The following is a 24,322-nucleotide window of genomic DNA, read 5'->3' as shown; positions in this document are numbered from 1 at the left end:
CTGGCCAGTATCATATTACTGCTCGTGATTGCTTAATGTGCCCCAACTCCACCCATACAGCTATCAATTCATCCCTCAGCTTTCTCTCCCATTGAAGCACCTTCTGTAAAGGCCATTCTCTAGTTTCATTGGCATGAGAAAGACATGGGCACTTGTGCTGCCTTCCCAAATCATTGAGCTTCCCGTCATCCGCACTATCTGAGGGAACTTTTGTGGGACAAAGTCGCCTCTCTGGCGGACAAGCTTGAGGTAGGTAGTCCATCAATATCTCGCATGTTTCTTCACATTCACTTCAGCCCACTGAATAAATCACTGTGGTTGATTTATGGTTATTTTTTTTAATCCAGCGAAGAGTTTCCATTCTGTCAAGATTTATTTTGTTGGACTGTGAGTACCTCAGGCTGTTTTATCACCAGCCATTTCATTCATTCATCAGCTGCATTAAATACATTCAGGAACTCATTTTATATTTTAATACAGTTTATGCACAACCTATTGTGCCAGAAAGTACAAGGCCAGAAAGTGTTTTTATTAAACAACACTGAAGATAAGAAAGAAAATTAAATAACAATTTATTTCACAATCAGCTGGGTCAGTTTCTACTACAGGCAATAGCATTTACTGAGAGAATGTTGGGACCCTGAAATCCAAAAGCTGAACCAATGCCATGACTAATCAACCTCTGCTTTAAATCTACTCATTGACTTGGCTTCCACAGCTGTCTGTGGCAACAAATTCCACAGATTCACCACTTTCTGGCTGAAGAAATTCCTCCTCCTCTCTATTCTAAAGGGTTGTTCTTTTCTTCTTAGGCAGTGCCCTCGGTCCCTGGCTCGCGTGTCATCGTGGCTATCCCTTGATGGCCTTCATTCTGTTGCCCTCAGAGCGAAGACACCTTTCGTGTATTTGTTTAACACGTACTTGGTATTGAACTCCAAGAAGCACTCGATACTTCACAAATCAACCAATTCCAATGGCATTGAAACCATGACGATTGGAGCTGATGGATTTGTGCAGCCTTCATTGAGTTCAGAGAAACTTTGTCCACCTGTTCTACCATTGTTCTTTGTCAGGGACCTCGACTTTACTGCCATAGGTGATCCTACCAGGTGCATCCCTCCAAATGGCATTGCTCTCAGAATCTCAGGACCACACAAGCTTCTCCACCAGGACAAGGTGACAATTCACAAAGAAGCCCTGACTTTACCACTACTGGAAACATCTTCTTTACGTCCACTCCATCCAGTACTTTCAACATTTGGTAGATTTCAAGGAGATCCCCCCACTTCCTTTGAAATTCCTTAAGTATCGGCCCAGGGCCATGAAATGTGTCTCACACTTGAACCTTCTCATCCCTGGGATCACAGTGTGGGAAGAATTACACACAATGACTGAAAATAGGGTGAGGCCAGAGGGGTGGTGAGGGTAATGGATAGTGCCGACTCTCTGCTTCTGTGCTGTATCTCCCCATAAACAGTCTCTAGAATGTACCCAATCCTGCAGGCATAAATTAGACATAGTCTCAGGATATGTGAGGCTTTCTCATCCTAATAATATGTTTAGTTTGATTTCCAATTTGAAGTTTGTCCTACTGAGTATCCTAGCTGAAGTTAACAGACACCAGCATACTATTCTGCTCAACTGCTTTGACTGAAACACAAGAATTACGAATGGGCCATTCATCCTTCAATGCCTTGTTCCACCACTGATAAGTTCTTGGTTGATCTGTAACCTCAGTGTTGGTCTCTTGCACTGACCACGTGCTTTGATTCCTTTAATATTTAAAAACCTATCAGTCATCTTGAATATCCTCAACAATCAAAAAGAGTTTGGTACCCTGAAATATTATCATCTACTCTCCTCATACATCAACCCAGTGAATGATGCTCAGGACCTGTGACTGCAGAAGTCCAAGGAGCTCTCTGATCCTATATGTGCAGTCACAGGAAATGCTCTCCTATGTGTGTCTTTTGGGAAGTGTTCAGATGAAGTTATGAAAATCAATCAGCCTCATTAAAAACAAAAGGAGGATTTGTATTGTTAATAGTTTGGGTTTTCCTCCTGTGATATGTAACCAGACACAGGGGTGAGAGAGTAGAAGGATTCAGGTAACAACTCCTCAGTCCATAAGATCAGATAACAGCTTCCTCATGAATCTTTGATGTGTTTTTTTGGTTCCTGATCAGGAGATTGACCTGCTGCTCTCACTTTAATCATCTGTCAGCAACAGGTCTGTAATCCTTTTTCTTAAATGTTTTTTTTAATCAGTATTCACTCAAGAAACAGGCACAGAGTCGTGGGAAGTAAGGAAAACAAGCAGTGAGGACATGGAACCTGTCGAGATTAAAGAGCAGGAAGTGCTTGCTGTCATAAAGCAAATAAAAGTGGATCCCCAGGGCCTGTCAAGAAATTCCCTCGGGTCTTAAGGGAGGCTAGTTTAGAAATTGCAGGGGCTCTGGCAGAAATATTTAAAATGTCCTTCGCCACAGATATGGTGCCAGAGGACTGGAGGGTAGCTCACGTTGTTCTATTGTTTAAAAAAAAGCTCCAAAAGTAACCCTGGAAATTATAGAGCAGTGAGCCTGTCATTAGTAGTTGATAAAATATTAGAAGGTATTCTAAGAGAATGGATATACAATTACAGTTATCCGCCACTATCTGAAATGGCGTAAAGCAAAGAAGCAATTACCATTAATTTATATGGGAAACTGTTTTGAGCATTCCCAGACACACTGCTCCATGGTGTGAAAGGGTTGGGAGATCCTGCATTCCCAGGAATTTCATGGGGTCCAAGTAGGGTCACTGGTTGCTCGTGGTGTGAAAAGGGTAATGGGGGTGTGGAACAAGCTTCCAGCTGAAGTGGTGAATGCAGCCTCAGTTATAACATTTAAGAGGAATTTGGACAGGTACATGGATGGGACAGATTTGGAGGGTTGTGGATTGGGTACAGGTCAGTGGGACTAGGCAAAAAAATAAATGGTTCAGCACAGACTAGAAAGGCCAAAGAGGTCTGTTTCTGTGCTGAAGTATTCATAGTTCTATGGATCATCTGACCCAACTGTCTTAATTGCTATGCACAGACTAACTGCCAGGCTTCTGACATCACCAGCTGTGTCTATGTCGTTCCTGATGCATGGTGTCGGCCCGAAATGTTGACCCGTTGACCTCCTCCAGCAGTTTACTTTTGCTCTGCAGCTGAAAGGTTCTTCAGTGGGACATCCGGAGGCTAAAGAACAGGACGTGCAAATGCAAAGCATCTCCTCACTCTACAGTCCGAGAACTGAGGGCATCAGAGACAAAAAGACAACATGCAACAATTCCTGGCCCAGATTATTCAGACAAACACGGAGCACTCTGAGATAGGTTGACTTATCTCATGGTGTCATCAGGCTGTGGAAGTTCAGTATTACAAGATGGAGAAAGGGAAGGTTCTATCCAGGAAACCATGGATGCCATCCATTGTCTAGAACAGTGCAGGAACCTTGCAGTACCCAAAAGTGCTTGAGAAACTCTGCAGATATCCATAGGAAGCAAGAGGTAACCAATGTTTTGGGCTTTGGTACTTCCATCAGGAATGTGGAAAAGCAGGTAGACACCTGAATAAAAAGGTGGGATTATGGAGGAGCAAAGGCTAATGGGCAAAAGGTAACAGGGGGAAGTTAGGTGAGAAGAGATAATGAGAGAGGGAAGAGGGCTAAGCTCTCTGTTGGAGTAGGGTGGGAAGGGGGTGGGGACCTGGCAGAAAGGAGAGAGATCAGGGGAGAGGGTTAATGGAAACTGGAGGTCAATATTGATGTCTACACCAAATTTGATGACGAACTAAATTAAATCATTGCTGCTCTTATAAGACCCGATTCAGTCTATTCCTTGCAACTCCAGGTATCTGTTCTGGATCATGGAAGGCAGCTCCAAACACATCGTCCCTTGCAACATTCACTAAATTCACTGGTAGCAGCAAGATGAAGATGCTGTTGGTGTTATGTCCTCCCACTGCCCCGGGACAGATCCTCTCAAAGCTGCAATCCTATCACAGCACGACTCTCTGCAACCCCAGTGTTCTAAACCCTCCATTGCCCTCCAGAAAACAACTCCATTCAAAAAATGCCACATGAATTATGACCAAGAAAAAAGGAACACAGTTTAAACAAAGAGTGGGTGGAGGTCGAGTAATGTCAATGCAGACGCAGAGTAGCAGGGACCCTTCCCTTCTCTAAGACTCTGCACTCAGGTTGGTGCATGTTCACACTTGCTCTTAATGTCTCTGAGAGGGCAGGATTGGAAATTAAAAGGGCTGCAGCATCTGTGAGAGAGGAACAGAGGTCAGGCAGCATCTGTGGAGAGAGAAACAGAGGTCAGGCAGCATCTGTGGAGAGAGAAACAGAGGTCAGGCAGCATCTGTGGAGAGAGAAACAGAGGTCAGGCAGCATCTGTGGAGAGAGAAACAGAGGTCAGGCAGCATCTGTGAGAGAGAAACAGAGGTCAGGCAGCATCTGTGGAGAGAGAAACAGAGGTCAGGCAGCATCTGTGGAGAGAGAAACAGAGGTCAGGCAGCATCTGTGAGAGAGAAACAGAAGTCAGGCAGCATCTGTGGAGAGAGAAACAGAGGTCAGGCAGCATCTGTGGAGAGAGAAACAGAGGTCAGGCAGCATCTGTGGAGAGAGAAACAGAGGTCAGGCAGCATCTGTGGAGAGAGCAACAGAGGTCAGGCAGCATCTGTGGAGAGAGAAACAGAGGTCAGGCAGCATCTGTGAGAGAGAAACAGAGGTCAGGCAGCATCTGTGGAGAGAGAAACAGAGGTCAGGCAGCATCTGTGGAGAGAGAAACAGAGGTCAGGCAGCATCTGTGGAGAGAGAAACAGAGGTCAGGCAGCATCTGTGAGAGAGAAACAGAGGTCAGGCAGCATCTGTGGAGAGAGAAACAGAGGTCAGGCAGCATCTGTGGAGAGAGAAACAGAGGTCAGGCAGCATCTGTGAGAGAGAAACAGAAGTCAGGCAGCATCTGTGGAGAGAGAAACAGAGGTCAGGCAGCATCTGTGGAGAGAGAAACAGAGGTCAGGCAGCATCTGTGGAGAGAGAAACAGAGGTCAGGCAGCATCTGTGAGAGAGAAACAGAGGTCAGGCAGCATCTGTGGAGAGAGAAACAGAGGTCAGGCAGCATCTGTGGAGAGAGAAACAGAGGTCAGGCAGCATCTGTGGAGAGAGAAACAGAGGTCAGGCAGCATCTGTGGAGAGAGAAACAGAAGTCAGACAGCATCTGTGGAGAGAGAAACAGAGGTCAGGCAGCATCTGTGGAGAGAGAAACAGAAGTCAGACAGCATCTGTGGAGAGAGAAACAGAGGTCAGGCAGCATCTGTGAGAGAGAAACAGAAGTCAGACAGCATCTATGGAGAGAGAAACAGAGGTCAGGCAGCATCTGTGAGAGAGAAACAGAGGCAAGCTTTGGTCTGCTTTTGCTGAGCACAGCCAGTTGCTTCATAGTGTTGTGAGGTTTTACACTTTGGAAACATAGCCTTTGGCTCAATATGTCCATGCTGACCCAAGTTGTTTACCTGAGCCAGTCCTCCTTGCCTGTGATTAATCTCAACCTATCCTGTCCACCCGCATGTCAAACTGTCTTTTAAACATTGTCTCTGTACCCACTGCCACCATGTCCTCTGGCAGCCTGGTCTCGGGAGTCACCCTCTCGGAGGATCTTTCCTGGATCCAACACACTAATGGCACAGTGAGGAAAGCTCGTCAGCACCTCTACTTCCTCAGGAGTTTGCGGAGGTTTGGTATGACACCAGAAACCCTAGTAAATTTCTATGGAGGTGTGGTGGCATGTGCGCTGACTGGCTGAATCATGGTCTTGTATGGGAACACCAATATGCCTGAGCATAAAGCCCTCCAAAAGGTATTGGATGTAGCCCAGGACATCACAGGCAAAATCCTCCCCACTATTGAGTACATTTACAGGGAACGTTGCCATTGGAGGGCAGCAGCAACCATCAAAAATCCACAGCACCCAACACACGTCCTGTTCTCGCTGTTGCCATCAGGAAAGAGGTGCAGGTGCCTCAAGACTCGCACCATCAGGTTCAGGAACAGCTGCTACCCCTTCCCTCAATGAAAAATCAATCTGAGACATTTAAGGACTCTTACTTGTGCACCTTATTGATTGATTTTCTTTGTTCTCTCTGTATTGCAGTCAGTTTGTTTACAACATTTATTATGTTTATAGTTATTTTATTTGTTTGCATGTTTACACTATGTAGTTTATTTTTGCACTTCCAATTGTGGTAGTTCTCCCACACCCGAGGTAAAAAGAATCTCATGCTTGTATGTGATGGTATGTACGTACTCTGACAATAAATCTGAAATCTGAGTGTCGATAGATTGTGTCAGTAAATTCCACTGAGATTAATTTGAATCAGGCTCCACTTGAGTGGCACGCAGATGCTTTGTGCCGTCCCCAACTATTTTCTGCTTCAGTAAGCTGGTAAACTGCACATAAATTCTACTCATGGCCTTGCTTTGTGAGTGAACTCAGACCATCAGTTCTTGTTAAATCACTCACCGAGAGCCATAAAACAGGTTGGTCACTGGGAAGCAACGGGGCGTTGCAAAGATGGAACATGATTGCCATCTCTTGGTGATTGTAAGGCATTACAACCATCCATGGTGAGAGTCTGAGGAAGTCCATTAAACCCATCCTAATCATTTATCAGCCATTTACGCTTACCCTACTCTAGTCTCATCTTACTCTCTCCACATTCCCATCAACTCCCCCTCAGACTCTCACCATGTACCCTCGGAGGACTGGACAGAAATCAATTAATTGACCAACAAATCTGCCTTTGTGACCTGGGATGAAGGTGGAGAACTCAGAGGAAGCCTATACGATTAGAGCAAGAGCATGCAAACTCCACACAGAGAGTGCCCAAGGTCAGAATTGTCCACTGTGCCACTCAGCTGTACCAGGCTCACCAGTTAACTGGATCAGAATGCTGAATTTCAGCTGGTGGTCACCAATCCCAGTCAAGAATTGCTAGAGGATTCAACAGGTCAAGTATCATTGTTGGGTAGAACCACTGACTGACCATTCCTACTCATGGATTCTGCCTGACCATTTGAGTTCCTTCCAGCAATTCTGTGCCTGCTCAACATTCCCACATCCACAATCTTCGTGTTTTTCTCCACCTCAATCGTAGTAAAAACAAAATGCTGGAGAAACTCAGCAGACCAAGCAGTATAAAGATAAAGATACATAAATAATGTTTCCAGCTTGAGGAAAATGTAGGCAGACACCCAAATTTTTCATCCAATCCAATCCACTGCCTTTTAAATTTTTAAGATTCGCCCCAATAACTAACTGGGTCGGGAAGATTTACCACGTCTTTCCCCTCTTTCCCTCACCTTAATTCTGGGTCCATTAGTCACTGATCCTTCTAAAGTGGAACATTCTCTTATTTATTCTCTGAAAACCATCCGTTAATTTGGACGTGCTCACGGTTAGCAGGGTCCAAACGTTTAGCATAGTGGTTAGCGCAACGCTGTTGCAGCGCCAGCAGCACGGGCTTGAATCCGCCACTGTCCATAAAGAGTTTGTACGTTCTCCCATGTCTGCATGAGTTTCGCCCGGGGCTCCGGTTTCCTCCCAGCCTTCAAAACATATGGGAGTTGTAGGTCAATTGGGTGTAATTGGGTGGCACGGGCTCGTGGGCTGGGAGGGCCTGGAACCGTGCTGTATGTCTAAATCAGTGGTTTTCAAACTCTCCCCACCCCCCCACCCCCAAACTCACATTCCACCTTAAGCAATTTCTATGCTATGTGCTCCGTGATCAGTAAGGGATTGCTTAAGGTGGAATATGAGTTTAGGGGGACAGTTTGAAAACCACTGTCCTAAATGATCAAGCTTCTTTTCTTTGCTCTCAGAAAACAACTCCAGAATTCTATCAGTCACCCTCCCTGGTACCACTTTCATGCATCACGTACACAATATGTCACAAACTAATATGAAAATACTAATAACAACAAGTCATTTATATCATTGTTACAAAGAGATCATGGAAGCCACAGAGCCACTCAGCATGGAAACAGGTTCTTCAGTCCATACTGAACATGGTCGATTCCAAGACAATCCTGGAAGAGGACTGAAAATGTCGAGACTGCAGACACAGGAATCTGAAGTTCACACACCTATGCTGTATCGGCAGTATCAGTGGGAGATAAAGAATGGTCAACATTTTGGGCCGGAACCCTTCATCAAGATTCTTCATCGCTAATGTAGGGTTTTGGCTCGAAACGTCAACCCTGGGGTCCTCCAGCAGAGTGTGTTGAGGATTGGAACCCTTGCCTGACCAAACAACATGCATGAGTTACTACGGTGCAAATGGTGGACCAGAGGAAAGCAAATTCCACTGGCATCTAATTACAATCATTCTCTGACTCAACAGACTGAGCAGACATGCAAAGGGACAACTGCAATGTTTGCGTGCTCCTCTAAAAATTACATCTGCAGGAGTGAGTAATTCCAGAGATTTTTCTGCAAACACCAGGATCTGAACATTACTTCAATTTTTAAAATGTTTCTGGAAATTGCGCATTGAAAATGGGCCTGAATGACTGGTGAACTAGTTTTAAGTTTTAAGTTCTTTTTCCATTCAGTCCTGCATGGCAAAACATGGAGTGTGTCCTATCCATCGAACAGATTGCCACCATGGGTTCTCTGACAGCACCTTTCAACCAAAAATCTCCTTGTCCAGAAAGGCAATGGTAGCAGATAAAGGAGGACAGTGGCCCTGCCAGACAAAACACAGGAATGCTGGAGGAATTCAGCTGATCTCATACCATCCACAGGAGGTAAAGTTGAGCTCCTCCATCATTTCTGTGTTTTGACTGCAATCACAGCGTCTGAAGACTTTCATGTTTCGCACCACTAGGTTCCCCTCCAAGTTGTCTGTCACCTGCCCAGAAAACTGAAGCAAATCCAGGAATACCTAATCTAGAATGATTGTGGAAACCCCTTCATCGGGACAACATTGGTTTGACCACTGCCTTCCTAAAGGCAATTCCAATAATCCAGAAGTGTAAAACACTGGCTGTTGTTCATGCAGAAGAAATTGACCTTGACCAGGGCAAGAGGGTTTATTTCAGATTTCCACCATCTTCAGTTTATCATTTATTTTCCTCAATATCTGCTCCTTGGAATACTGCCCCATCACCATCTAAGGATGGTACCATTCTTGCACAGCACTCAAGGTTGGTACTTTGATAGTCCTGAGAATGGCTGCACTCACGTTCACAGTCATGACCCCAGGGCTACATTGCTGCAAGGGTCAGATGACTGAACAGGTCTATCAGAAAAATCCGCAGACGCTTGGGTCTAACGCAGCACACAAGAGTGCTGGAGAACCTCAGCAGACCGCGCAGCATCCATGGGGAGCAAATGCTCGACCCTCTGTCAGGAGTGCCGAAAATCAGGTGGAAGCAAAATCAGGTGACCTGGCCTGGAAGTGGCTGAGAGAGTAATGACCTGTTAACAACGTGACCAGGAAAAGATTCACCTAATCTCTTAACTCCAGAGATTGTTCTCGGTTCCTCTTCAATCTGAGCATAACTTTGCTCCCTTAGTGATGGGTTTCCAGAAGTGAAACCTCTAAGCCTGTAGGTGATCCAGCTGATAAGGGTCCTATACAAGGACGAGGCACCACGAGTGAATCTCAGAGGTTCCTCTGAAATGTCTAAGACTTTGATGAGGTCAATTTTGGAATATTGTGTGCAGTTTTGGTCATCTAACCACAGGAAAGCTATCGATAAGATTGAAAAGAGTGCAGAGAAGATTTATTAGGATGTTGCCTGGACTTCAGGGACTCAGTTGCAGGGAAAGATTAAAGAGGTTAGGACTTTATTCCCCGAAATGTAGAAAAATGTAGAGGTATACAAAATTATGAGGGGATCGAGTCAATGCATCTAGGTTTATTCCCCCTGAGGGTAGGTGAGATACAAACCAGTGGACATGGGTTGAGGGTGAAAGGGGAAACGTTTAGGGGGAACATGCTGAGACTTGTGGGATTGCAGAATGAGTTGGCAGCTGAAGTGGTGAATGCAGACTCAATTTTAACATTTAAAGAAAATTTAGACAGATATGTGGATGGGAGGGGTATGGACTGGGTGCAGGTCAGTGGGTCCAGGCAGGATTACAGTTCAGCACAGGCTAGAAGGGCTGAAGGGCCTGTTTTCTCTGCTGTAATGTCCTATGATTCTAGATAGCAACCAACATTCTATTGAAAAGCTGGTGCTTGCTTTGCTAAAAAGGACTCATTGCTCTGTGAATATCTCACATAGTGGCTGTGGCAAGACTGATACGTTGGTGGGGAAACATCTATAATAATTCAAAATAAAAACCAGAAAGAGCCAGGCTCCACCACATTGGTTGGCCTAGTGTCCACTTTGCCCTACCAACACTGTAGATGTTTAACTAATCATTGCAGAAACTAGTGTCTTTTATTGCTTCTGCCTTCATATGACTAACACCAAGATAGGTGCTGAAACCAGATTGCCATTGAGAGAGCTGGTAACATTGGTCTGCCCTTGTGTAACAGAGTTAAAAATGCATTTTAATAATTTTTATTCTCAATTCTGTATTTGTGAATTTTATTTCAATTAGTTGTATTTGCTGTTATTTTAATAATGTTTCCGTTGGGAATGATTTTTGCGGTGCACCATCTCTGCTGCACCTCCTGAGCCCCTCCCTTCCTGTTCCTCACACTGCCTGTAACATTGTTAAAGGTAAGTGTGAGGGAAATTACTGCTGGGCTATTTTAATGTTTTCTTTGGAAAAAATTTTTTTATTTTATCAGTTTTTATTAATTATGTTTTATGGTGGTTTTGTATAGTTTTGTCCATTAGTGTAAGTTTTATGGGCATCTTTATTGAACCTGTGTTTTGGCACCATTTCCATGTGTTGGTCTTGTGACCTGTGAGATTTCATAGTGTAAATTCAGTTATTTTGCATAGTTAGGAGTAAAGATGCTGAAAGGATGAAAAACCAGAAAACAATTGCTTTGTTGTGTGGTCATCTACAAGGGCAAATTTTCCTTGTTAAATGTATAATTCTGGCCAGTGAGTTATCTCCATGCAGTTTTGAACTCACTCGCTGGATGTCACTGTTTTCACTTTTGTATATATAGTATTTCATAGTTTGAGGAGACTTTAAAATGTGAAATGTTTTCCTGGCAAATTTTAACAGCTCTCAGCTAATATTGTGTACACTGAGTTGAGTATATATTGAAATGTTAAAATAAAGTATCTGAGGGTTGTTTGAGGAAAAGAATGGAAAATCACTGCCAGTTACATTGCTAAAGGAGCAAAGGTGCAGAAAGGATTGAAAACCCAAAAGGCAATTGTTGTGTGATGTTGTCTTCTACAGGGAGCAAATAAATGCTGGTAACTAATTGCATGAGTCGTCTCTTTATCTTCACCCTATGCAAATTTGTTACACTTGCAAATTTTAGTTCAAATTCAATTTTATTGTGATTTAATTGTACACACACACACACACACACACACATATAACCCAACAAAACAGTCCATCTCTGAACCATAGTGCACACACACAGACTAAATAAATACATAAAATAATTTATGGGTTCAACAGTCTCACTGCCTGTGGGAAGAGCCCTGCAGTCCTGGTTTTTATGATCCTGTACCTCTCCCTTAAAGGTAGCATCTCGAGACAAGGATCTTCGATGATTCTCCGAGTCCTCTTTAAGCACCGATCCCTGTAGCTATTGATGATAGAGGGAAGGGAGACTCCAGTTTTAGTCCATACTGAACTCAGATTTGATGTTTTGCAGCTAAAAATCAGGTCCATGGTCATCCTTACTGGTTATTTAGATGCTTCACAGCACATATGCAATCCCCATTTCAAATCAGTTTTACCTCTTTGCTACAGTAATAACATTTAAAAAATAATACAGGCTAATACTGGATAATCTGGGCACAGACTTACTGAACTTTATCTTCTTGGTTCTCCCTACTGGTAAATTAACATCAAAGCAGCCCCGTGGACAAACACAATGAATTGTCCAACTCATTAACCATGTTAGCTTTACAAACCTGGAGGTATACCGAGAGATTGTATAAAGGAAGGAGCTCCTCAAATGGAACGAATAAAAATGATGAGAGGAAAAGAAATAAGATCAGTTTGTCATTGTAGGAGATTGAATTAGGCCACTCAGCCCATTGTGTCAGCCCTACCATTTGAATCATGGTTTTCACAATATAAGATCACACAGGCAATATAATGGTGTTGACTGAGCTGTTTAATTGGAAACAAAAAGTGGATATGCTGGTTTTCTAATTTAATTGAGATTAATTATCAATGGGAAGATTTGGTTTGTGCTTCATTGAGTAACCGTGAATGTGCTGGGAGAACATACTGAGGTTAATGATGGAGTACAGGAAAACGTTTGTAGTATCTGTGCAGTTTTTTCTAGATCCAGTTATGAACCTTTTACATCCATCTAACAGCACTGACAAGGTCTGGGTTTAATATCTTATCCAGCAGATAATACCTCTGGCAACACAGCCTTCCATTGAATGTTTTTTGAGCCTTTTGTTAGAACAAACCTGTAAATCTTTGACTCCTGAAGCAATTCTGAGTCCCAACACAGAGGAAGATGTATCTGCAAGATGATTGATGTACAGCCTTCACACAAAGAAAGGGCTTGACTCACAGAACACAATCACCATCAAGAATCAAACCACACCAGGAATGTGGTGTAACTGCTACCTCACTGACAAAAGGCAAAGGAGGAAAAACCCAATACCCAACCCCAACCCACCAATTTTCCCCTGCAACTGTGTCTGCCTGTCCTGCATCGGACTCGTCAGCCACAAACGAGCCTGCAGCTGACGTGGACATTTACCCCCTCCATAAATCTTCGTCCACGAAGCCAAGCCAAAGAATCCCTTGGTGTCACATATGATTAGTGAGTTCAATGCCTTTGACAGGCCTCAGTTGAGCAAAACAATCCCATTCCTGCTTCTGCCAAGGAGCTGACTCGTGTCATCTAATCACAAAGAGGAGGTTATCAATATCTCTTCCCTGCTTCTCCAAAGGACACTGAATCATAGAAGATCTATTTGCCGACATTATAAATCCTTGGTAAATAATAAAATGAGTCAATAAAGAATGTAACAGGCTATTAAAGTATGCTGATGTCATGAATAAAATAAAGACAAAAGGCTGACTGGCTTTATCAGTAATATCTCACAGTCCGATCAATTCTGAATACCGAGTGTGTGAAGTGGTGCTCATTTAAAGGTGACAGGTGCAACTAAAATAATCTCAACTATAATCATGAGAACCACCAATGCAGATAATTGGGTGGAAGAAATAATGCTGGTGCTTTCAGGATGAGCACGTAAACTCACAACAGCAGAATAACCCAAATGATGGTGCAGCACTAAAGCCGCAACTGCTTCGTTCAGCCTTCTTCATGGGGTCGTTGATTTGGATCACTTGGTATGTGACAAAGCCAGAGAAGAGCGCTTCTTAATCACACCATATAGCTTAAAGTACCGAATCTACATTCAGAGTTGTGCATCTATTGAGGGCTATGCTATTGGAAAAGATGAAATGGCAAAGTATTTAAGTTAGATGGGCATTAGATCACATTTGGTTCAGTTCTGGTCACCTCATTACAGGAAGGATGTAGAAACTTTGGAAAGGGTGTAGATTTACCAGGATGTTGCCTGGATTGGAGAATGTCTGATGAAGCAAGGTTGACAGAGGTAGTAGGGCTTTTCTCTATGGAGCAACGAAGGACGGTGAGACAAGATTCTTCTTTCTCTGGCTTGGCTTCACGGACGAAGATTTATGGAGGGGGTAAATGTCCACGTCAGCTGCAGGCTCGTTGGTGGCTGACAAGTCCGATGCGGGACAGGCAGACACGGTGGCAGGGGAAAATTGGTGGGTTGGGGTTGGGTGTTGGGTTTTTCCTCCTTTGTCTTTTGTCAGTGAGGTGGGCTCTGCGGTCTTCTACAAAGGAGGTTGCTGTCCGCCGAGCTGTGAGGCGCCAAGATATACGGTTTGAGGCGATATCAGCCCACTGGCGGTGGTCAATGTGGCAGGAGATTGCTTTAGGCAGTCCTTGTACCTCTTCTTTGGTGCACCTCTGTCATGGTGGCCAGTGGAGAGCTCGCCATATAACACGATCTTGGGAAGGCGATGGTCCTCCATTATGGAGACGTGACCCACCCAGCGCAGCTGGATCTTCAGCAGCGTGGGAGAAAATAGCAAATACCAGAGAGCATCGGTTTAAGGTGGGTGGAAGGAAAGTTTAGAGGAAGAAGCTGACTGGAGCAAGAGAGCAGTTAGAATTAATAAAGGGACGAGGTAGCAGCAATAAGCTGATTGGAGCAAGAGAGGTCAGGTGACCTGAGGAGTAGCTGCAGTTAGAATTTATAAAAAGGGCAAGGCAGCAGCTAGAAGCTGACGGAGGAAGAAGCGGAGTATCACTATAAAAGTGAGGGTCTGTGTAGCTGAATGCTCATCGAGGGAGTGGTCTGGGTGACCATGGTAAGGCTTTGGCTCGAGTCTTCAGGTAAGAGGTGAGGAAGTAAGAAAGGGCCACCCTTTTCAAGAAACAAGAAGGATTCAGCAGGTAGGCACCTGTAAGGGCAAGTTTTAGATGATATATGATGTCCCTGACAACTTCATCTGCGAGAAGTGCATCCAGCTTCAGCTCCTGACAAACAAATTTAAGGAATTGGAGTTGGACGAACTCTGGATAATTTGGGAGACAGAGGGAGTGATAGACTGGAGTTACAGGCACGCTATCACACCTAGGAGGCAGGAGGAGGGTAGATGAGTGACAGTCAGAAGAGCAAAAGGGAACAGGCAATTCAGGGCAGCCTTGTGGCCATCATCCTCAATAACAAGTATCCCATTTTGGATACCGTTTGTGGAGGTGATCTACTGAGTACAAGCCATAATGATCAGGTCTCTGGCAGATAGTCTGGTCCTGTGGTTAAGAAGAGAAGAGGTGAGCTGAAGTGATAGGGGATTCCATAGTTAAGGGGACAGATAAGAGGTGCCAGGGACTGAGATATCTTAGATTGAGTTCATGGCAATCTCAGGAGGAGGATGATCAGCTAGATGTCATAGTCCATGTAGGTAGGAAGGTAGAGGAAGTCCTGCTAAGAAAGTTCAGAAAGTTAGGCACTAGGATGAAGGACAGGACCTCCAGGGATGTGATCTCCAGATTGCTACCAGTGCCATGTACTAGTGAGGTTGGAAATAGAATGAAAATGCAGCTTAACACATGGTTAAAACCAGCACAGGAGGAAGACCTTCAAGTTTCTGGATCATTGGGCTTTTCCAGGGAAGGTGGGACTTGTTCTAATGGGATAGTTTGCATCTGAACTGGAGGGGGACTAATATCCTTGCAGGAAGATTTGCTATTGCTGCTCCAGTGGGTTTAAACTAGATTTGCAGGGGGAAGGGAACCAGAGTGCCAGAGGAATGAGGAGGGAAAAGATGATGTGAAAATTGCATACACTTTTAGATGGTGGAAATGTTCTCAGATGCATCTATTTCAAAGCAAGGAGTATTGTAAGAAAGGCAGATGAGCTTAAAGCATGAATTGGCACATGAAATTATGACATTGTGGCCATTAATGAAACTTGGTTGAGGAAGGACAGGACTGGCAGCTCAATGTTTCAGACTTCTGTTGCTGTAGACACGAGGAAAGGGGGAAGGAATGGCATTGCTCATCAGGGAAAATGTCACAGCTGTGCTCAGGCAGGACAAACCAGAGGGCTCATCTGCTGAGGCTGTATGGGTGGAGATGAGGAATAGGAAAGGTATGACTACACTCTTGGGGTTGCATTATAGACTACCCAACAGTCAGTGAGAATTGGAGAAGTAAATCGTAGAGAGATCGCAGACAGCTGCAGAAAACATAAGTTTGCGATAGGAGATTTTAATTTTCCACATATTGACTGGGATTCCCTTACTTTAAAAGGGCTGGATGGCTTGTAGTTTGTCAAATATGTTCAGGAAAGGTTTCTAAAGGGAAACATTTTGAGTCCAGTGATCATAATGCCATTAGTTTCAAGTTAATTATGGAGAAAGCTTGGTCTGCGCCTTGGGTTGAGATTCTAGATTGGAGAAAGACCAACTTTGAGGAAATAAGAACGGATCTAGAATGTGTGAATTGGAATAAGTTGTTTCAGGCAAGGATGTGTAGGTAAATGGAGGATCTTCAAGAGTGAAATTTTGAGAGTACAAAGTTTTTTGTGTTCCATTCAGGATCAAAGGCAAGGTTAGCAGGCATTGGGAACCTTGGTTGTCGAGGGATATTGGGGATCTGCTTCGAAAGAAGAGAGAATATATAGCGGGTATAGGTAACACAGCAAATGAGGTACTTAAGGAGTATTAAAAAAATGCAAGAAAAATCTCAAGAAAGAAATCAGGCAGACTAGAAGAAGACACAAGGTACTTTGGCAGACAATGTGAAGGAAAATGCTACAGGTTTCTGCAGGTATATTAAGAGCAAAAGGATAGTAAGGGAATAATGAGAGTGGTCAGCTTTGTATGGAGCCAAAAGAGATGGGGAGATAAATATTTTTTTCCATCAGTATTCACATTACTAAATAGGCAGAGAGTTGTGGGAAGTAAGGAAAACAAGCAGTGAGGTCATGGAAGCTTTACAGATAAAAGAGGAGGAGTTTCTTACTGTCTTAAAGCAAATAAGGGTGGATAAATCCCCAGGGCCTGACAAGATATTCCCTTGGATCTTGAGGGAGGCTAGTGTAGAAATTGCAGGGGCTTTGGCAGGAATATTTAAAATGTCTTTAGCCACATGTATGGTGCCGGAGAATTGGAGGATAGCGCTCGCATTGTTTAAAAAAGCTCCAAAAGTAACCCTGGAAACTAAAGGCTGGTGAGCCTAATGTCAGTAGTAGGTAAATTATTGAAAGGTGTTCTAAGTTATTGGATATACAATTATTTGGACACCCATGGACTGATTAGGGATAGTTAACATGGCTTTGTGCATGTTTAACTAATCTTATAGAGTTTTTCAAGGAGATTACCAAGAAAGTTGAAGGAGGAAAGGCTGTGTATGTTGTCTACATGGACAAGGTCCCACCTAGGAGGTTAATCAGGAAGGTTCAGACACTAGGTATTTATACTGAGATAGTGAATTGGACTTGACAATAGCTGGACGAGAAAACCCAAAAAGCCGTAAATGGTTGCTTCTTAGACTGGAGGCCTGTGACGAGTGGTGTGCCTCAGGGATCAGTGCTGGGACCATTGTTGTTTTCCATCTATATCAATAATCTGGATGATAATGTGATAAATTGGATCACCAGGGTTGCAGATGACACGAAGGTTGGAGTCGTGTGCACAGCAAAGAAGGTTATCAAAGTATGCAGAGGGATCTAGACCAGCTGGATGGAAGTGAGGTGCTGCATTTTGGAAGGACAAACCAAGAAAGGACATACATGGTGAATGGTAGGTCACTGAGGAGTGTAGTAGAACAGAGGAATCTGGGTATACAGATACATAATTCCCTGAAAATGGCATCACAGGTGGAAAGGGTTGTAAAGAGAGCTTTTGGCATATTGGCCTTCATAAATCAAAGTATATAGCATTTAAGAAGAATTTGAACATGGATGGGAGAGGTATGGGGGGCTATTGACTAGCTGCAGCTCAATGGGACTAAGAAATGGCACAGACTAGAAGGGCTGAAGGGGCCTGTTTCTGTTGCTGTTATGTTCTATGGTTCTATTGAGCATAGGAGTTGATATGTCATGGTAGAGTTGTATAAGACGTTGATGAGGCCAAATTTGGAATATTATGTGCAATTTTGGTCACCTAATGACAGGAAAGATATCAATAAGATTGAAAGAGGGCAGAGAAGATTTACTAGGGCGTTGTTAGGTCTTCAGGAACTGAGTTACAGGGAAAGGTTAAACAGGTTAGGACTTTATTCCTTGGAATGTCGGAGATTTGATAGAGGTATTTAAAATTATGAGGGGGATAGACTAAATGTAGATAGGCTTTTTCCACTGAGGGTAGTTGAGATACAAACGAGAGGACATGGGTTAAGAGTGAAAGGGAAAAACTTTAGGGGTTACATGAGGGGGAACTTCTTCACACAAAGAATGGTGGAGTGTGGAATGAGCTGCCAGCTGAAGTGATGAATGTGGGCTCAATTTTAACATTTAAGAATTTGGGCTGGTATGTGGCTGGGAGAAGTATGGAGGGCTATTCACTTGGTGCAGGTCAGTGGAGCTAGGCAACAAAAAAAACTGGTTTGGTATAGACTAAGCAGTAAGGAATGGTAAGAACACCTCGTCCACAATCTCTGTGAACCCATTGGCAAGATGGTCAGGATAGATTTTTAATATTCAGCCGGGTACTCCATCCGGACCGGATGCTTTTCTCAGATTTAGTCTCCTGAAGGCAGCCCACGTGTCATCCCTCAGATACGGACAGAAGCGGGTCATCAGGGGACATGGGAGTGCGCAGTGGCGGTTCTTCCTTGTTCTTGTCGACCAATCAAGTGTAGAAGGTATTAGGTTCTTCTGGGAATTAAGCTTTACCGTCTCCTATTGTGCCAAATTTGGTCATGTCATTTAGACCCTGCCACAGATGTCTGGTATCCTTTGTTGTTTCCACTTTCATCCAGAAACTCCACTTCACCCATGAGATGGCTTTCTGAGGGTCATATCTGCTCCTTCGGTTATGTTCTGTATCTCCAGGCCTGTGATCTGGCTCTCAGCGGGTCTGGATTTCATTTTTCATCCAGGGCTTCTGGTTGGGGAAAACCCTGAACGATTTGGTGGGAACACACTTGCAATAGTGTTGAATGGAGAATATTCTTGTTCCATGTCACGTTGAGGAAACTGGGTCAAATCTTCTTGCCATTTTTGTTCTATTTTAATTAAAATTATATTCGCTAAATATAATTGAGGATGATTCTTTACCTATAAACCATCAAAGAGCCAAAGACCTTTTGTGCCCTTTCCACTTATCACTTCTTAGCTTTTTTTAAAATCTTTTCTACCCAGTCACCCATATTGACCTATAACCTCTTAGCCTGTGCTCTTTCCACCCCCCCCCCCACCCACCCCCCATGAAGGGCTCAGTCTGAAATGTTGGTTACCTTTTACTTCCTAGTGATACTACGCTACGTTGTTAAAGTGGACTTTTTGGTTGTTTGCAAACAAACATGAACACAGCTGCACAAACAGATTTTTAATCACTTTGCAAAGCATGAAAACTCCTTTACAGCAAGAGGCACCGCCATGCACAACTAGTCTCACTCCAAGGGCTGTCTGCCTCATAGCTTAAGTCATGTATTTCAAGGATATTCAAACTGACAACTCCATACAAGTACATATTCCTGAGAAATCTCTTGGGATTTATTATTCAGGTTTATATCCCTAAACCAATGGTTAATATTTTACGACCTTCCCATAAAGAGGTTCTCAGCAGCTCCAGCTGATAACAAGAATGAATGAAATTCAGCTAGTTTCTACCTTCCAGTCAGCATTTTAAAACTTGCTTTCTCAGCATGACATGCTGAGCTTCTCCAGCACTCGGCCCCAGCATCTGCAGGTGCTCTTGTTTAGCCCCCAACTGTTCCTCTTTTAAAAGGATGACCATGTCAATGATATATTCCATCTTCCTTTCCTTTAACTGTGATCCTTTCCCTTTCATGTTCCCTTTAGTAATCAATGGATTTTTCTAACTATATTTCAATCCATTCCAGATCTCAACTTTTGGGTGAAAACATTTTTTTTCCAAAATTTAGCAGAGTGAAGCATTTTGGAGACGCAACCAGCAATGATGATTCATTAGGTGTAACGAGAACAGCCATAAGGTTCGATCTTTAAATTCCCTCACGGGGATCCAAAAACTCCTGTACTTTGAATATGATCCACTCTTGGACATATTCATGGCCACAGGGGGAATTTTTCAAAGTTCTCCAGCTAATGGGAAGGATTTTGGGATAATTCTTCCTGTAAAAGATTCTGGAGATATAATATATCTGGAAGTGAGTGCTGATGACAACAGCAGGAAAAAGCTTCATTCATTTGAGCAGTGTGCCTTTGTCAGCCATTTTAATGCAGTCATTAATCCAATAAGTTAGCTGCTCTGTCAAACTAGCAGAAATGTATTATGAATGAGTCAAATATTCATCTGATGTTAATGCCTAGAGTCTCCTGCTCTATTTGTAACTGCTTTTCCTTAATTTGATAGAGCACCAGTTCATGATCACGTGTAGGACGTTATCAGAAGTTCCAAGCATGCCTCTTCCCTCATGCTCTATAGAGAAAAGGCTGAGAAACCTTTCCGCCCCCCGGCTGGGGAGTCATAAATCAAAGGATCACCATATAAAGCAGGGGTGGACAAACCTGCTTAACGTAAGACCCACATGCAATAAACTTCAGATGTTTGAGAGCTGCGACATGAAAAAATATTACATTTTTACTCTTGCAACCATACCACTGTGAGCCTGTCTCAGCCAACGAATTTCCACAAGTCACACATTATATGCGTGAAGAGCTATGTGTGGCTCACGAGCCATGGTTTGGCCACCCTGATATAAACCAAGTAAAATGAACATTCTGGACAAACAACAAGTTCCTGGAGGAATTCAGCAGGTCTGGTGGCATCCAGGGCCAGTCACAATTCAAGCCAGGGCACCTTTATCAAGACTAAACTTTAAAGGTGGTGACGAGACCGTATAAAGGTGGTGACGAGACCATAGGACATAGGAGCAGAATGAGGCCATTTGGCCCATTGAAACTGCTCTGCCATTCAAATCATGGATGTTAGATTTTTTTGCTCTGAGACCCTTTGTCCTACCTTCTCCCTGAACCTTTAACACCCTTATTAATCAAGAACATATCAATCTCTGCTTAAAATCTACAAAATGACTCAAATTTGATGGCCGTCTACGGCAATGAACTCCACAGATTCACCAGCCTCTGACTAAGAGAATTTATCATTACATTAGGTGATCCATGCCTATCATGGGTCAAAGAGGCTAAGGAAGGGTGAAGAAGAGATAGGGTGCTAGACTGAAGGTTGAAAAATGGAGAAACAAAGAGAGACCATTGCGGGATTAGTTGGGGGGAGTGGTGGCATGTGGGGGGGGGGGGGGGGGAGGGAGATGTCTTTACACATTAAGATAATCTCTTAATTACCCCATTTCAATTCAGCATTGAAATATTACTTGACCTGTTCTGCAACCAACAACTACAGTTTATCTCATACTTGAGCCAAAATGTCTGTCAGACTGTAGCAACACACAAATTGGAGAATGAACACCTTATCTTCCATCTGGGCACCCTCCAACTGGATGGCATTAACATCAACCTCCAATTTCTGTTAACTCCCCCCCCCCCATTTTCTTTCCCCTCGTTCTGCCTCCCTCTCTCTCCTTTTCCCTCTGTCTCCTTTCACAGAGGCAAAATCAATTCTCACCTCTTCTTATCATAGTCTGTTGGTCTGGACTCCTTCCCCTCCCATGTTTCCCCCTTTCTCTCCTCAGTCTTTATTCAGACACCTACCTGCTTTTTGATATACCTTGAAGAAGGGTTCAGGCCCAAAATTTCAGTACCTCCTGTGGATGCTGCGAGACCGGCTGAGTTCCTCCAGCATCTCTGCGTTTCTACTACAACTACAGTGTCTGCAGACTTCCAAGTTTCACCCCAAATTGGCAAGAACTTCTCTTTGTGAGGTGCATTCTGGAACTAACTGTCCTGTGAATCGAGGGTTCAGGGCAGAAACAACTCGGGCATTCTACTTGGCGTCGAGGATTGTCTAGATACCTCCTGTTCACATTTGGCAGGACAAATCCAATCTAACTAATTACCACCCAGCCACCACCTTCAGCAATATGATGAAAGGTATCATCATTAATCGACTAGCATGTGTTCACTAATGCTCTATTCATTAAGGCTTAGCTCAGACTTTATCAGAACCTTAGAACAGCCTTGGTTCACTAATGCTCTATTCATTAAGGCTTAGCTCAGACTTTATCAGACCTTAGAACAGCCTTGGTCCAAGCATGAGCCAAAGAGTTGAAAGGATGCTGACCAGGTGTGGCATCGAGGTAAAATTGAAGTCAGTGAGCATCAAAGGGAAAACGTTGGAATGGTTAGAGTCATACTCAACAAAAGGTGGCTATAATTGCTGGAAGTTAACCATCCAACCACAAGAGTCATTGCAGAGATTTTAAGGCTGTGTACTCAGCACAAGCATCTTTTACTGCTGCAATAATGATCTTTTGTCCAGTCTAAAGTCAGAAATAATATTTTTGCTGATACTTTCGCAAAGGTCACGGCATTGACAACTTTAATTATGAAGCAGTCCCTGTGTGCGGCGCGGTCCTGGAAACAATCAGGCACGAGCTGATAAGTGGCAGTTAATACTCATGTCACTAAACTGTCACACATTGACAGCTTCCATCAAGAAAGGGTTTTGCCATCAGCACCAGGCACTCAGTGGTATTACCCCATCACCGACCACAAGACTAAGTCAGAGGCTGGGTAACGTGTGACAAGTTACTCTTCTTCTGAGAACCTTGACAGCATTTACAGGAACAAATTACACTGGACAACAAAGATTTTGTTTCCTGAAAATCTTTTGGTGTATTTTATGGATTTTGAGCTGCTGATCAGGTAAATCACCTTTAAAGATTTCCTAACAGGTACCTTTTTTTTTCAATCTAGCCTATTTTTGTGATTTATCATGTCATATTTTAAGTCTACTAGTATATTGTCCACAAAACAGCTGTTTTGGCCAGTCCAAGCACACTTGGGCATGCACTCAGTGCAGGTGCTATGCCCATATTGTCTTAGGCCTGGGCATACTTAGTCAGGATAGATGCAGACAGGCTATAAAAGCAGCTCACATATACGGACGCTGTGCATTACATTGATATGGATTGAACGCATGCTGATGTGCATGTTTTTCAGGCAGGATTATAGTGAGTGTACTTAATGCTAGCATTTATTGTCATCAATACAGCAGAAATATCTCATCAATGTCGCAACAGCTGCGATACGTTCTGTGACATTTGTGGCCAGTATACACTTCAGGCTCAAAGACACAGAATGACTGCACTTATTAAGAAAGGCATGAGCTCGACTTCGTTTGAAAAATTGGTGACTCAGAAATCAGATGCTGAATACAATCTAAAATCACCGGCAAAACATTTTAGGTCAATTGAACTTGCATAATGTGTCAGCATCATTATCCGATTAACATGCTAAATTCAATAAAAGTTAATTATCTTGTTCAGCTTGAAGTCGTCTATCCTAATACACAATTTTTTTTCAGGAAGCAAACATTCTGAAAAGATTTATTGTCCAGGATTAGTGGTACAATAGAATAATCTTTGGTTATCTGGAAGAGTGCAGTCTTAAGAAGATTAACACCATCTAGGATTAACCAACCAGCTTGATTGTACCAAGCCCAAAATTCTAACCATCAACCATCAACACACAATGACTAGAACCATAGAACGTTACAGCCCAGAAATGGGCTCTTCTAGTCTGTGCCAAATATTTTTGCCTAGTCCCACCGACCAGCACCCAGTCCATAGCCCTCCATTCTTCTCCCATCCATATACCTATCCAAATTCTTCTTAAATGTTAAAATTGGGCCTGCGTTCACCACTTCAGTTGGCAGTTCAATCCACAGTTCCACCACTCTGTGTGAAGATATTCCCCCTAAACTTTTCCCCTTTCACCCTTAACCCATGTCCTCTGGTTTGTATCTAACCTACCCTTAGGGAAAAAAGCCTATCTACATTTACTCTGTCTATCCCCTTCATAATTTGAAATGCCTCTATCAAATCTTCCCTCATTCTTCGACACTCCAAGGAATAAAGTCCTAACCTGTTTAATCTTTCCCTGTAACTCAACACCTGAAGTCCAGGTAACATCCAAATAAATCTTCTCTGAACTCTTTCTATATTATTGATATCTTTTCTGTAGTTGGATGACCAAATCTGCACCCAATACTCCAAATATGGCCTCACCAATGTCTTATACAACTTTACCATAACATCCCAACTTCTGTACTCAATACTTTGATTTATGAAGGCTACAGACCCTGCATTGGCTTAACCTGGCCCTGCTCTGGTAGATGTCCTTGATGGATTGAAAACCAGTGCCCATAATATCACAGGCCAAGTTAACAACCCTCTGGAGTTTTTTCTTGTCTTGAGTGTTGCCACCTCCATACCAGACTGTGATGCAACCAGCCAGAAGGCTCTCCACGGTACACCTGTAGAAGTTTGAGAGTC

The sequence above is a fragment of the Narcine bancroftii genome, chromosome 3 (assembly GCF_036971445.1).
Source record: "Narcine bancroftii isolate sNarBan1 chromosome 3, sNarBan1.hap1, whole genome shotgun sequence".
Classification (NCBI taxonomy): Eukaryota; Metazoa; Chordata; class Chondrichthyes; order Torpediniformes; family Narcinidae; genus Narcine; species Narcine bancroftii.
This window is presented reverse-complemented; position numbering follows the sequence as displayed.